Source organism: Rattus rattus, chromosome 16 (genome assembly GCF_011064425.1).
Source record: "Rattus rattus isolate New Zealand chromosome 16, Rrattus_CSIRO_v1, whole genome shotgun sequence".
Lineage (NCBI taxonomy): Eukaryota > Metazoa > Chordata > Mammalia > Rodentia > Muridae > Rattus > Rattus rattus.
The window spans coordinates 39048234-39063539 of NC_046169.1; the positions used below are offsets into that span (position 1 = coordinate 39048234).

The window sequence follows — 15306 nt, forward strand, 5'->3', positions numbered from 1 at the left end:
ATGGGATCATTTCTATCTTTCTGTATCTGTTGAGGCCTGCTTTTTGACCAATAATATGGTCAGTTTTGGAGAAAGTACCACGAGGTGCGGAGAAGAATGTATATCCTTTTGCTTTAGGATAGAATGTTCTATAAATATCTTTTAAGTCCATTTGATTCATGACTTCTCTTAGTCTGTCTATGTCTCTGTTTAATTTCTGTTTCTATGATCTGTCCATTGATGAGTGTGGGGTGTTGAAATCTCCCTATTATTGTGTGAGGTGCAATGTGTGTCTTGAGCTTTTTGTAAGGTTTCTTTTTTGTATGTAGGTGCCCTTGTATTTGGAGCCTAGATATTTAGGATTGAGAGTTCATCTTGGTGGATTTTTCCTTTGATGAATATGAAGTGACCTTCCTTATATTTTTTGATGACTTTTATTTGAAAATTGATTTTATTCGATATTAGAATGGCTACTCCAGCTTGCATCTTCCGACCATTTGCTTGGAAATTGTTTTCCAGGTTTTCACTCTGAGGTAGTGTCTGTCTTTGTCTCTGAGGTATGTTTCCTGTAGGCAGCAGAATGCAGGGTCCTCATTGCGTATCCAGTTTGTTAATCTGTGTCTTTTTATTGGGGAGTTGAGGCCTTTGATGTTGAGAGATATTAAGGAATAGTGATTATTGCTTCCTGTTATATTCATATTTGGGTGTGAGGTTATGTTTGTGTGCTTTTCTTCTCTTTGTTTTGTTGCCAAGACGATTAGTTTCTTGCTTCTTCTAGGGTGTAGCTTGCCTCCTTTTGTTGGGCTTTACCATTTATTATCCTTTGTAGTGCCTGATTTGTAGAAAGATATTGTGTAAATTTGGTTTTGTCATGGAATATCTTGGTTTCTCCATCTATGGTAATTGAGAGTTTTGCAGGATACAGTAACCTGGGCTGGCATTTGTGTTCTCTTAGGGTCTGTATGACATCTGTCCAGGATCTTCTGGCTTTCATAGTCTCTGGTGAGAAGTCTGGTGTGATTCTGATAAGTCTGCCTTTATATGTTACTTGACCTTTTTCCCTTACTGCTTTTAATATTCTTTCTTTATTTTGTGCGTTTGGTGTTTTGACTATTATGTGACGGGAGGTGTTTCTTTTCTGGTCCAATCTATTTGGAGTTCTGTAGGCTTCTTGTATGCTTATGGGCATCTCTGTTTTAGGTTAGGAAGTTTTCTTCTATGATTTTTTGTTGAAGATATTTACTGGTCCTTTGAGCTGGGAGTCTTCACTCTCTTCTATACCTATTATCCTTAGGGTTTGATCTTTCATTGAGTCTTGGATTTCCTCTCTAGGAAGCATCAGGTGTCTGTTCCAGGCGTGCTCATCTGCACTGTTTTCCCTCTCATCCCTCAGGCTCCGTGACTGTTCCATGTCTATCTCTTCACTCCCCATTAAAGCATCCCATTCTTTTAGAACCTTGTGCATGTGTGGTCTTCCTTTTTTAACCAAATGAGAAATGATCTATGCATCATGGAACTTTTCCCATTTTGGAACCAAAGGATTAATTTTATATTGTCTATTCTTTGAAAAATTTAGGTTAAAAAAAAACTACTGACATTCCTGTCACTGTAGGAAGGGAGAACTCCATGTGAGGAGTGCTTTCTGCAGTCTGACTGCACAGCACACACTTTGCTGTTTGTCCTCCAACAGTGAGGAACGACGACCTCAGTCACTGTCAGAGGGGAGTGCTCTAAATTATTATGGGTTAGGGTCCTTTCTCAAAGACTTTCTGGAAGGATGCCCAATGCTTTGTTCTTAGGCATTAACAGTAGTACACAGTCCCCTCAGTCTACACAGACATCTCTCGTTAAAGGTGCTTTGTTAGCAATCTCTCTGGCAACAGTAGTGAGTTACAATTTCCTTCAATATTATTTCTACCATAATATATACATTGACTTTCATGCCTCTAGAAAACATCTACAGTACATTTCATAATAGAAAAATATATTACAAATATTCTGAATTATTTAGAGCAAAGTTCTATTATCTCTATGCAACATTTATTTGATACGGTACTGACAAGTTACACATTTCTATGAAAGTTAAAAAAAAAATAAATCCAGATGGTTTCTCGACTCCCAAGCAAGAAAGTGATTTTATTTTCCTTTTCAAAACCAACTTTGTTGCATAAAGGATTGTTTGAAGATATTTTTTAAAAATACAATTTTTTAAATTAAAGAACTCAAAACATTTTCCTCAGGAAAAAAAATTAAAAAGTCAAAGGTTAAATGAAAGTATGGAGATTATTCAAATATTTTGTATTTTGAAGCTGAGTTTTTTTCAAAAACCATTGACAATAGGTAAATATTAACACACTGCACCCCACGAGAGACCCTAGTCCTGAAAAAGAAGCCATCAGAAATACGACAACACTCTTTAGTGCTAATTCTCAGACTTAGTATGATAGACAAATTTTTAGTTGACTGCAAATGTTGTTCACTGTTTGCTTAAATACAAACTGAACATTTTTCTTATCAGAGTTCTCTTCAAACTCTTCTGTGGCATTGTTGTTTAAATGTTTGGGTTCAACAGCAAGGCAGTATTTTGGGGTAGCTTTGCTAAAGAACTGCCTTAGTTTTTAACTGGTGTCATTCAATTTCAATCACCCATACATCTGGCAGAATATCTTCGGGAATCTAATGAAACAAAATGTTTATCTTTCCAGATTCCTCCTTTCTCTTAGTTATTACAGTACTATGAAAAACAACACTGTCTCCCTTCCCTAAATTTTCTATATGAGCTGAGAGGTTAAAGCATACAGCTCGGTGTCTTATGACATCCAGCGTTTATCCATGAAAAAATCATGTGGTGGTGGTTATTATAAGCGCCATCTTTTGTTCTTTAGTTTCCTCCTCTTGTTCATTCCAGCTTTAGACGGAGATTCTTCTTTGGCCTTTGGCTGGCTAGAAACTTTTGAAGCATTCTACTGACTGAAGTGTGTGGGTACATGGTGAGCTAGTCCTCCCTGAGAAGCAAAGTTGACATTGCAGCCACCAACTACACACTTGAAAGATTTGTCTCTACTGTGGGTCAGCATGTGTGGCTGTAACCAACTCTGACTGTTCGATGAGGTGTTATACACCTTAAAACCATTCACAAGCAAGTGAATAACCCTCCACTCTGTCAATCTACATATATGGAGCGAATATGGTCTGCCAGGTCTGGGCTGAAGTTGAAGCACTCCTGGCATTGTCTCCAACAACAGTTATAGGCTATGTGTTTGCCTGAAGCAGTAGCTCTCCCTTGTCCATTCATCATGGCTGGAGTTGAATGTCCACTAGAAATTGAACTGTCTATGGCCATCAGAATACTGCTTATGCTGTCCGGATGTCCCAGCGACCCAAGGATGGCAGTTCAGATGAAGCAGGCAATGCTTTGGCTCAAGATCTTTGTGGTTTTTAGTCCTGGAGCTTCTAATAAAATCTGGAAGAACTTCCTTCTTAATAGGCCACATGATAACCCTTTTCATGGCCTCTCCTCTCTGGGCATATGCTATCAGAAAGGAAGTAAAAGAGATGAAAATATTTGTTTTCCAGCTTCAACGGTGTGCTGATATTTTGGTACTGTTGTTTCTTCTTACATCTTTCTTTTTATGTGTGTCTGTTTCTTAAGGGGGAAAATAAGCTAAATAACGCCTTTAATAGTATTAACTGGCAGAAACAAACACTTTGAGTCCAATGTGATTAAGCACAAATCAATCATTTCTCCCCTCAGGTTTTGTAAGCATGTATGCGGTCACATTAACTGCTTTAATTTAAATTAGTATTTTGAAATACAAATGGCATGACATTTACTTCTCAAATCAGTACCACTCTTTCCTCTGTCCTTCTCTTTCCCTTAGCAATCTAATTTTTATTGATTATCTTGTCCTTTTTAACTTCAACAATATAAAATTAAATACCCAAACACTGTTGTGGGGAATAATGTGACCTTCGTTATAAAAGACAAGGCAGTCAGCACAATTACAGATTTTAGCATTGTAGAAACAATATTTCTTAGTATCAATCTTCCTTTCTTTCTACTTTGGTTATGAAATCAGAGTATGGATACTAAGATGCACTTAGTTTTATATTTATGCAATCATATATTTAAGTACATTTGATTTTTGTCTTTTCTTTTCACTGATTTAACATGATTACATTTCAAGTTTAGTTAATAGTTTTTAAGACAAGAGCTCAATCTCTGAAATTTACAACATTTATTCAAAATTATATGTAGATAGTTCTCTAAATATTTGTTCAAATAACAGGAAGTAAAGACTTCAAGAGATCTACCACGACCCCATAATTACACATGAAGCTACCTACCACTATTTAAAAGGTGATGCATACTGAAAGATGAAGAACATGGGAATTTTCTGAATTAGAAGGATGGGATTAAGGTTATAGTTCAGTGGAGAACAGTTCCACAGCATATGCAAGACCCTGTGCTCAATCTCCAGTACTGAAATAAGAGACAAAGAAACATAGGCAAGAAGGTCAAGGGGAATATAAAGACCTGTAGAAGGACATGAGAGACATAATTATAACACAGTTACTAGATGTCAGTGATGTCCTCTGTGTGTTGAAAATGAAAATGAGGGGTTGGGGATTTAGCTCAGTGGTAGGCGCTTGCCTAGGAGGCGCCAAGGCCCTGGGTTCGGGGTCCCCAGCTCAAAAAAAAAAAAAAAAAAAAAAAGAACCAAAAAAAAAAAAAAAAAAATGAAAATGAATGTTTGGGCCAACAAACAGAAAAACTATTGCTCATTGTTTTGAGAAACAAAACTTTAAAGTTGATTAGTATTTAATTAAAAAATGATTCGAAACAAATATTGTCAAGTTTTGTTTGTCGGTTGGTTGGTTGATTGGTTGGTTAGCTTCTTTTTCCTAAAGATTGGAACTAGACAGAAAACAGCAATAGAAGTTGGAGCACGTAGGCAATTGTACTTGCTTTCACTTCCTTGCTATTGCCTGCTGTGAGTACAGAAGAATGGACCCTGTTCCAAGTGTCTTTTGAAGTTTCATTCTGCTGTTTTATTGATATATGTCACTATATACTCACACATGTACACCATCTATAATATACACAAATGGCAATCAAAATGATATATTCTTTGGGGTTTCTGGTTTTCAGACTAAAGCCAATGACCTTTCAGAATTTCGTATCTCACTTAAGGTTTGAAAAGAAGTAAATCACCATATGATGAACAGGTCACTTCCACAAATCAAGAACCCTTTTCAGGTACATGAGGATATGGATAGGATAGAAAACAGGAAAGAGTGTGTGTTTCCCAAGGTTCATTAAACAAAATTAAGAGAGACCCTTTGAAAAGAATAAAAGAGGTAAAAACCTTGCACTTTGTAGAGAAAAGGGTTATTTACAAAGTAAGGAGAAGGAATAATGCTTGTCAGAGAAGAAATCAAATGAAATTTAAAATTAAAAATAATCAAATAAGGGAAAATCAATAAATAAACAAGAAATAAAAAGAAAAAGCTTCAAGCCAAGGAACTTCAAGCCTAAGGTGGTGTCACATGTCTTTAACTCCAGTACTTATAGGACAGAGGCAGTAAGATCTCTATGCATTCCAGGCTAGTGTACTTTACATATTGAGTTTCATGCCAGCAAAGATTGTGTAGTGAGATCTTGTCTCAAAATTATTTTAATTTATAAAAGAAAGCAGCACTATTAATAACCTATTGGGAAGGCTAATAAAATTTTAAATAAATTATTTATACAAGGAATTAAATAGGGGACTTTAGCACAGACCTTACAGCTCATGAACCTGTCAAGTTAGAAAAAATGGCTCAATTCCTCAAAAAAGCCAACACTACAAAAACAACATGAAAAAGATAATGTGAACAATCCTGTCAGGGTTACAAAAATTGAAGTTATTACACAAATCTCACAAACAAGAAGTCTCCAGGGTCTGGCTTACTAGACAATTCTGTTAGATATTTAGTGAAGAACTATCATCAATATTTTGGAAACTCCTCCAAAAAAATCAAAGAAAAGAAATGACTGTTTGCTTCCCTTCATGAGATCAGTAGTATATGATACCAAAAGTAGCCAAGGGTATGTTCTGCATTATTTGTTAACTTTCCTACATTACATAACACTGTAAGTGTCAGTTTCTTATGGCTGCTGTAACAAAACACCAAAACTAAATGGCTTTAAACAAAATAAATATTGTCTTTCACACCTCAGAGGCCAGGTATCAAATGTTTTCTCTGAAGACTCTAATGAAGAAACCTATCCTACATCCTTAAATTTTTTGAAATTTATTAGTTTTTCTTTTATGGTTATAATTGTTTTTCCTGCATATGTTTCTGCATCATGGGCATGGTGAGTATGAGGCTAGATCCCCAAGACTTTCAAAAATCTGTGACTCACTAAATGACTGGGATTGTACTCATTGTTTTTCTCTGCCTAAATGACTTTTTTTTATGGGTCTCAGGCCCCTTCAAGCTCTTCAGTTCATTCTCTGATTCCTTCAGCAGGGGTCCCCCGTTCTCAGTTCAGTGGTTTGCTGCTGGCATTAGCCTCTGTATTTGCTGTATTCTGGCTGTGTCTCTCAGGCTCTTCAGTTCATCTACATCCGGCTCCTGTCAGTGGTTGCTGCACTTCTTTGCTTCATCCATCTTGTCTAATTGGGTGGCTCTATGTATGGGCCACATGTGGGCAGGCTCTGAATGGGTGTTCCTTCAGTCTCTGTTTTAATCTTTGCCTCTCTCTTCCCTGCAAAGGTATTCTTGTTCCCCCTTTTAAAGAAGGGTGAAGCCTTCACATTTTGATCATCGTCTTGAGTTTCATTTTGTTCTAGGCCACTAGGGTAATTCAAGCATTTGGGCTAATAGCCACTTATCAGTGAGTGCATACCATGTATGTCTTTCTGTGATTGGGTTAGCTCACTCAGAATGATATTTTCCAGTTCAACCATTTGCCCTCAATTTCATAAAAGTCGTTGTTTTTGATAGCTGAGTAATATTCCATTGTGTAGATGTACCACATTTTCTGTATCCATTCCTCTGTTGAAGGGCATCTGGGTTCTTTCCAGCTTCTGGCTATTATAAATAAGGCTGCGATGAACATAGTGGAGACACGTGTCTTTTTTATATGTTGGGGCATCTTTTGGGTATATGCCCAAGAGAGGTATAGCTGGATCCTCAGGCAGTTCAATGTCCAATTTTCTGAGAAACCTCAGACTGATTTCCAGAATGGTTGTACCAGTCTGCAACCCCACCAACAATGGAGGTGTTCCTCTTTCTCCGCATCCTCGCCAGCATTTGCTGTCACCTGAGTTTTTGATCTTAGCCATTCTCACTGGTGTGAGGTGAAATCTCAGGGTTGTTTTTGATTGCATTTCCCTGATGACTAAGATGTTGAACATTTCTTTAGGTGTTTCTCAACCATTCGGCATTCCTCAGCTGTGAATTCTTTGTTTAGCTCTGAACCCCATTTTTTAATAGGGTTGTTGTCTCCCTCTTGGTCTAACTTTTTGAGTTCTTTGTATATTTTGGATATAAGGCCTCTATCTGTTGTAGGATTGGTAAAGATCTTTTCCCAATCTGTTGGTTGCCGTTTTGTCCTGACCACAGTGTCCTTTGCCTTACAGAAGCTTTGTAGTTTATGAGATCCCATTTTGTCGATTCTTGATCTTAGAGCATAAGCCATTGGTGTTTTGTTCAGGAAATTTTTTCCAGTGCCCATGTGTTCCAGATGCTTCCTAGTTTTTCTTCTATTAGTTTGAGTGTGTCTGGTTTGATGTGGAGGTCCTTGATCCACTTGGACTTAAGCTTTGTACAGGGTGATAAGCATGGATCGATCTGCATTCTTCTACATGTTGACCTCCAGTTGAACCAGCACCATTTGCTGAAAATGCTATCTTTTTTCCATTGGATGGCTTTGGCTCCTTTGTCAAAAATCAAGTGCCCATAGGTGTGTGGGTTCATTTCTGGGTCTTCAATTCTGTTCCATTGGTCTATCTGTCTGTCTCTGTACCAATACCATGCAGTTTTTATCACAATTGCTCTGTAATACTGCTTGAGTTCAGGGATAGCGATTCCCCCAGAAGTCCTTTTATTGTTGAGCATAGTTTTTAGCTATCCTGGGTTTTTGTTATTCAGATGAATTTGCAAATTGTTCTGTCTAACTCTTTGAAGAATTGGATTGGTATTTTGATGGGGATTGCATTGAATCTGTAGATCGCTTTTGGCAGAATGGCCATTTTACTATATTAATCCTGCCAATCCATGAGCATGGGAGATCTTTCCATCTTCTGAGGTCTTCTTCAATTTCTTTCTTCAAGTCTTGAAGTTCTTGTTGTACAAATCTTTTTACTTGCTTGGTTAAAGTCACACGGTACTTTATATTATTTGGGTCTATTATGAAGGTGTCGTTTCCTAATTTCTTTCTCGGCTTGTTTCTCTTTTGTGTAGAGAAGGCTACTGATTTATTTGAGTTAATTTTATACCCAGCCACTTTGCTGAAGTTGTTTATCAGCTTTAGTAGTTCTCTGGTGGAACTTTTGGGATCTTAAATATACTATCATATCATCTGCAAATAGTGATATTTTGACTTCTTCTTTTCCGATCTGTATCCCCTTGACCTCCTTTTGTTGTCTGATTGCTCTGGCTAGAACTTCAAGAACTATATTGAATAAGTAGGGAGAGAGTGGGCAGCCTTGTCTAGTCCCTGATTTTAGTGGGATTGCTTCAAGTTTCTCTCCATTTAGTTTAATGTTAGCCACTGGTTTGCTGTATATGGCTTTTACTATGTTTAGGTATGGGCCTTGGATTCCTATTCTTTCCAGGACTTTTATCATGAAGGGGTGTTGAATTTTGTCAAATGCTTTCTCAGCATCTAATGAAATGATCATGTGGTTTTGTTCTTTCAGTTTGTTTATATAATGGATCACGTTGATGGTTTTCCGTATATTAAACCATCCCTGCATGCCTGGGATGAAGCCTACTTGATCATGGTGGATGATTGTTTTGATGTGCTCTTGGATTCGGTTTGCCAGAATTTTGTTGAGTATTTTTGCGTCGATGTTCATAAGGAAATTGGTCTGAAGTTCTCTTTCTTTGTTGGGTCTTTGTGTGGTTTTAGGTATAAAAGTAATTGTGGCTTCATAGAAGGAGTTGGTAGTGCTCCATCTGTTTCAATTTTGTGGAATAGTTTGGATAATATTGGTATGAGGTCTTCTATGAAGGTCTGATAAATTCTGCACTAAACCCGTCTGGACCTGGGCTCTTTTGGTTGGGAGACCTTTAATGACTACTTCTATTTCCTTAGGAGTTATGGGGTTGTTTAACTGGTTTATCTGTTCCTGATTTAACTTGGTACCTGGTATCTGTCTAGGAAATTGTCCATTTCCTGCAGATTTTCAAGTTTTGTTGGTATAGGCTTTTATAGTAAGATCTGATGATATTTTGAATTTCCTCTGAATCTGTAGTTATGTCTCCTTTTCATTTCTGATTTTGTTAATTTGGACACACTCTCTGTGTCCTCTCGTTAATCTGGCTAAGGGTTTATCTATCTTGTTGATTTTCTCAAAGAACCAACTTTTGGTTCTGTTGATTCTTTCTATGGTCCTTTTGTTTCTACTTGGTTGATTTCAGCTCTGAGTTTGATTATTTCCTGCCTTCTACTCCTCCTGGGTGTATTTGCTTCTTTTTGTTCTAGAGCTTTTAGGTGTGCTGTCAAGCTGCTGACATATGCTCTTTCCTGTTTCTTTCTGCAGGCACTCAGCGCTATGAGTTTTCCTCTTAGCACAGCTTTCATCGTGTCCCATAAGTTTGGGTATGTTGTACCTTCATTTTCATTAAATTCTAAAAGTTTTTAATTTCTTTCTTTATTTCTTCCTTGACCAGGTTATCATTGGTAGAGCATTGTTCAATTTCCACGTATATGTGGGCATTCTTCCCTTATTGTTATTGAAGACCAGCTTTAGGCCGTGGTGGTCGATATACGCATGGGATTATTTCTATCTTTCTGTACCTGTTGAGGCCCGTTTTTGACCAATTATATGGTCAATTTTGGAGAAAAAATACCATGAGGAGCTGAGAAGAAGGTATATCCTTTTGCATTAGGGTAGAAACGTTCTATAAATATCCGTTAAGTCCATTTGGCTCATGACTTCTCTTAGTCTGTCTCGTCTCTGTTTAATTTCTGTTTCCATGATCTGTCCATTGATGAGGTGGGGTGTTGAAGTCTCCTACTATTATTGTGTGAGGTGCAATGTGTGTTTTGAGCTTTAGTAAAAGGTTTCTTTTACGTATGTAGGTGCCCTTGTATTTGGGGCATAGATATTTAGGATTGAGTTCATCTTGGTGGATTTTTCCTTTGATAAATATAAAGTGTCCTTCCTTATCTTTTTTGATGACTTTTAGTTGAAAATTGATTTTATTTGATATTAGAATGGCTACTCCAGCTTGCTTCTTCCCACCATTTGCCTGGAAAATTGTTTTCCAGCCTTTCACTCTGAGGTAGTGTCTGTCTTTGTCACTGAGGTGTGTTTCCTGTAGGCAGCAGAATGCAGGGTCCTCGTTGCGTATCCAGTTTGTTAATCTATGTCTTTTTATTGGGGAGTTGAGGCCATTGATGTTGAGAGATATTAAGGAATAGTGATTATTGCTTCCTGTTATATTCATACGTGGATGTGTTATGTTTGTGTGCTTTTCTTCTCTTTGTTTTGTTGCCAAAACGATTAGTTTCTTGCCTCTTCTTGGGTATAGCTTGCCTCCTTATGTTGGGCTTTACCATTTATTATCCTTTGTAGTGCTGGATTTGTAGAAAGATATTGTGTAAATTTGGTTTTGTCATGGAATATCTTGGTTTCTCCATCTATGTTAATTGAGAGTTTTGCAGGATACAGTAGCCTGGGCTGGCTTTTGTGTTCTCTTAGGGTCTGTATGACATCAGTCCAGGATCTTCTGGCCTTCATAGTTTCTGGCGAAAAGTCTGGTGTGATTCTGATAGGTCTGCCTTTATATGTTACTTGACCTTTTTCCCTTACTGCTTTTAATATTCTTTCCTTATTTTGTGCGTTTGGTGTTTTGACTATTATGTGACGGGAGGTGTTTCTTTTCTGGTCCAATCTATTTGGAGTTCTGTAGGCTTCTTGTATGCCTATGGGTATCTCTTTTTTTAGGTTAGGGAAGTTTTCTTCTATGATTTTGTTGAAGATATGTACTGGTCCTTTGAGCTGGGAGTCTTCACTCTCTTCTATACCTATTATCCTTAGGTTTGATCTTCTCATTGAGTCCTGGATTTCCTGTATGTTTTGGACCAGTAGCTTTTTCCGCTTTACATTATCTTTGACAGTTGAGTCAATGATTTCTATGGAATCTTCTGCTCCTGAGATTCTCTCTTCCATCTCTTGTATTCTGTTGGTAAAGCTTGTATCTACAGCTCCTTGTCTCTTCTTTTGGTTTTCTATATCCAGGGTTGTTTCCATGTGTTCTTTCTTGATTGCTTCTATTTCCATTTTTAATTCCTTCCACTGTTTGATTGTGTTTTCCTTTAATTCTTTCAGGGATTTTTGTGTCTCCTCTCTATGGGCTTCTACTTGTTTATTTATGTTTTCCTGGAATTCTTTCATGCATTTTTTGCGATTCCTCTCTGTGGCTTCTACTTGTTCTCTAAGGGAGTTCATCATGTCTTTCTTGAAGTTCTCAGCATCATGATCAAATATGATTTTGAATCTAGATCTTGCTTTTCTGGTGTGTTTGGATATTCCATGTTTTGTTTTGATGGGAGAATTGGGCTCCGATGGTGCCATGTAGTCTTGGTTTCTGTTGCTTGGGTTCCTGCGCTTGCCTCTCGGCATCAAATTATCTCTAGTGTTACTTTGTTCTGCTATTTCTGACAGTGGCTAAACTGTCCTATAGGCCTGTGTGTCAGGAGTGCTGTAGACCTGTTTTCCTCTCTTTCAGTCAGTTATGGGGACAGAGTGTTCTGCTTTGGGCGTGTAGTTTTTCCTTTCTACAGGTCTTCAGCTGTTCCTGTGGACCTGTGCCTTGAGTTCTGGGCAGGTCACTTGCAGCAGAAAGTTGGTCTTACCTGTGGCCCCGAGGCTCAAGTTGCTCGCGGAGGTTCTGCCCACGGGCTCTCCATGCAGTGGCAGCGACCAGGAAGATCTGCGCTGCGCCTCTTCCGGGAGCCTCCGTGCCCAGGGTTCAGATGGCCTCAGTGTTTTCCTCTGGAATCAGCAATGTGTGTGCAGAAGCAGTCTCTTCTGGTTTATGGCGTGTCTGCCTCTCTGAAGGTTTAGCTCTCCTCCCACAGGATTTGGGTGCAGAGAACTGTTTATCGGTCTGTTTCCTTCAGGTTCAGCGGTGTCTCAGGCAGGGCTCCTGCTGCTCCTGGGCCCTCCCCACAGGAACCCAGGGCCTTGTACAGTTTCCTCTTGGGTCAGGGATGTGGGCAGGGGTGGGCAGTGTTGGTGGTCTCTTCCGCTCTGCAGCCTCAGGGTGCCCCCACCCTGACCAGGCTGGGGTAGAGGTGCTCTCTCCCACAGGGGGTTCTGGGGCAGAGGCTGCTGTCTTACCTGTGGGCGGGATCAGGTTCTGGCTCTGTGGGACTTCGGTAAACACAGGGCGTGCCTGGTCCTAGAGGATTCTGCCAGGATTTGGGTCTGTTTACCGGTCTGTTTCCTTCAGGTTCAGTGGTGTCTCAGGCAGGGCTCCTGCTCTCCTTGTATTTATTTAATTACAGTTATTTTGTATTTATTTATTTATTTATTTATTTATTTATTTATGTTGTTGTTGTTGTTGTTGTTGTTGTTGCTGTCTGTTTGTTGAGACAGGGTCTCTCTACATATCACTGACTGTCCCACACCTTAAACATATAGACCAGACCAGACCAGTAAAAGCGATCCACCTGCCTCTGACTCTCAAATGCTGGGATTTAAGGTGGGTGCCACCAAGCCTGGCTCCTACACCTTTCTTAACTTGTGGTTATCATGTAATCTCATCTATTTAAGAGGTTCTGCTCTTTTATCACAGGTCCTCTCCGTGTGTGTGTGTGTGTGTGTGTGTGTGTGTGTGTGTGTGTGTGTGTGTGTGTGCAGAGTTCAGTGTGGTAGTGCAACCAGGAGTAGTTCTCTAGCCTCGCCTCTTGCCACCCTAGGCTACATGAAAACTGTGTCTCCAAATAAGGGTTCAGATGGCCTCATACTTTTCCTCTGGAATCAACAATTTTTTCACATGTAATCTCCGTGAGATGTGTGTTGTGTGTGTGTGTGTGTGTGTTTTTTTTGCCAGGCTTTGAATGATTTTAAATAGCAACCATTTTATGTTACAATGACATTAGCAAGCACCAACACATTCCCTAAGTAGTTATAAATCCAATTCCTGTTATAAGGAGCAGTGTCCCCGTGGAAAGTTTTTCAATTTAGAATCAATATAATTAAAATACACAAAACCAGTAAGTGGAAAAAACTGAGAAGTTTTGTTCAGATTGCAGATGTTTTTGCCAAGGCTTTAAGATTTATTTTTAATAGCAGCCATGTTTATGTTACCATGACATTAAAGAACCATCTAGTTATTGCAGTCCTGTTATCCCGGGGCAGTGTCCCGAAAAGTAGAAGAAACAAACAATTGTTCAGTTGCAGTTAATCTTCTCAATTCTAAAAACCATCTGTTGGGGTCAAAACAGGGGGGTCAAGCATGACTGATGTGCATGCATTACTGTTTCATCCTTTACAAACTCATATTTTCTCATTTTCCCAAGTAAGAAGCACAGTGTATCAGAGTCTAGAAAACAGAAGCCCCTTTTAACAGAAGCCTGCATTTTAATGATTTTTCTCATTGCAGTGGTAAAACGTCTGCTACAGGAAACTTAAGGAGAAAGGATTCATTCTGCCTCATAGTTTCAGAGGACATTATATTGCCACAACATGGGATAGCAAAAGGAACTTGTCAAAAATATATGGCCCAAGTTCTGCACATCTTGGCAGATAGGAATTTGACGGTAGACTAGGCCACAGTCTCAAATGTTCTACAGCCTTTTCTAAAAACAGCACCATGATTTGTACAACAGGCATTCAAACATGAGAGACTGTGAAGGACATTTTACACTGAGCCTTAAATGGGATTGAAAACAATGAATTAGTCTCATAAATGATAGTCAAAATTAGAAGCAGAGTGGCAAATAGCAACTGGTGTATCTAAACAAATCCTACTGTATCTAAGGAAAGAAACAATTCTCCGAACCGCAGGGCCAAGGTCAACTGCCACAAACCCCTTCAATAATAGGAAGAGGCAGACCATGACAAAGCAGTACTTGAAGTGAGGACAGTGGGAGATCTTTTTTCCCTCAGTTGCCTTCTAACCTCTGATCCTCTCTCCAGCATCTTCAAGTAACCAATCCCACCCTAAGGCCAGAAACACTCAGTAAAAAGTCTCTGCCCCTGACCAACCAAAGGCTAATTCCATCTTCTAGTCATCTAATCATTTGGACCATTTCTAAGTGGGGGTCATTTACTGTAATGGGTATAATAGAAATACACAGTTATTCGGCTAGTCATTGTGGTATGCACCAATCTTAGCACTGGGGAGGTGGTAATAGGGGGATCATGTGCTTGATCCTAGCCTAAAGTATATAGCAAGGTCCTGTTCCAAACAAAAATACACAAGTATGTTTAATCATGTTGATCATGTTTTCACCATTCTGACACCTTTCCACCCCACACCTAAATTTCTCCATCTAGCTTCTAAGCCACATTCCACAAGAATAGGATAGGGAACATAGGTGGTCACAGACTGGATTTCTGTAGTTCTGTGACAAACAGCCATGGAGGGTATTTTAAGACACTGAACAGAATATATTACAGACAACAATGTCAAAGTCTGGCTTTCTACTAATGCACAAATCCTTGTTCTATAGACCTCAACTTGTTTTTGTGTGCTGAAGCAACTAAGGCAGCTCTCTCCTTCATAAGATTTAATATATCTACCCACTTGAGTCATGGTGGTACATGACTTTAATCCCAGTCCCAGGGAGACAGAGGCAGGCCCATTCTATCTACATAGAGTTCCTGGGCTGCCAGGGTTAAATAATGAGACCCTGTCTCAAAAAGTATACAATCAATAGCTGAGATAGATTTTATTATATTGAATTTTAATTGTAATATACATTCATCAAAATCATTTGCTATATAAAAAAACAAAGAAACAAACAATAACAAAAAAGTATTTGATGGTACTGCATGAAGCTGAGGATATTCACAATAGCCCTTGAGATCTCTGTATTTTCTAACCAATACCAAATTTTTTATCGGTCTGCTAAGTATTACCTAGTGCTGACAA

The 15306-nt window shown here is 38.8% G+C and overlaps 1 pseudogene; it reads right to left on the reverse strand.

Annotated features, from left to right (window-relative positions):
- Positions 1-2455: 2455 nt before the first annotated feature.
- On the reverse strand, positions 2456-3337 carry LOC116885797 (annotated as a pseudogene).
- Between the last annotated feature and the right edge of the window lie 11969 nt (positions 3338-15306).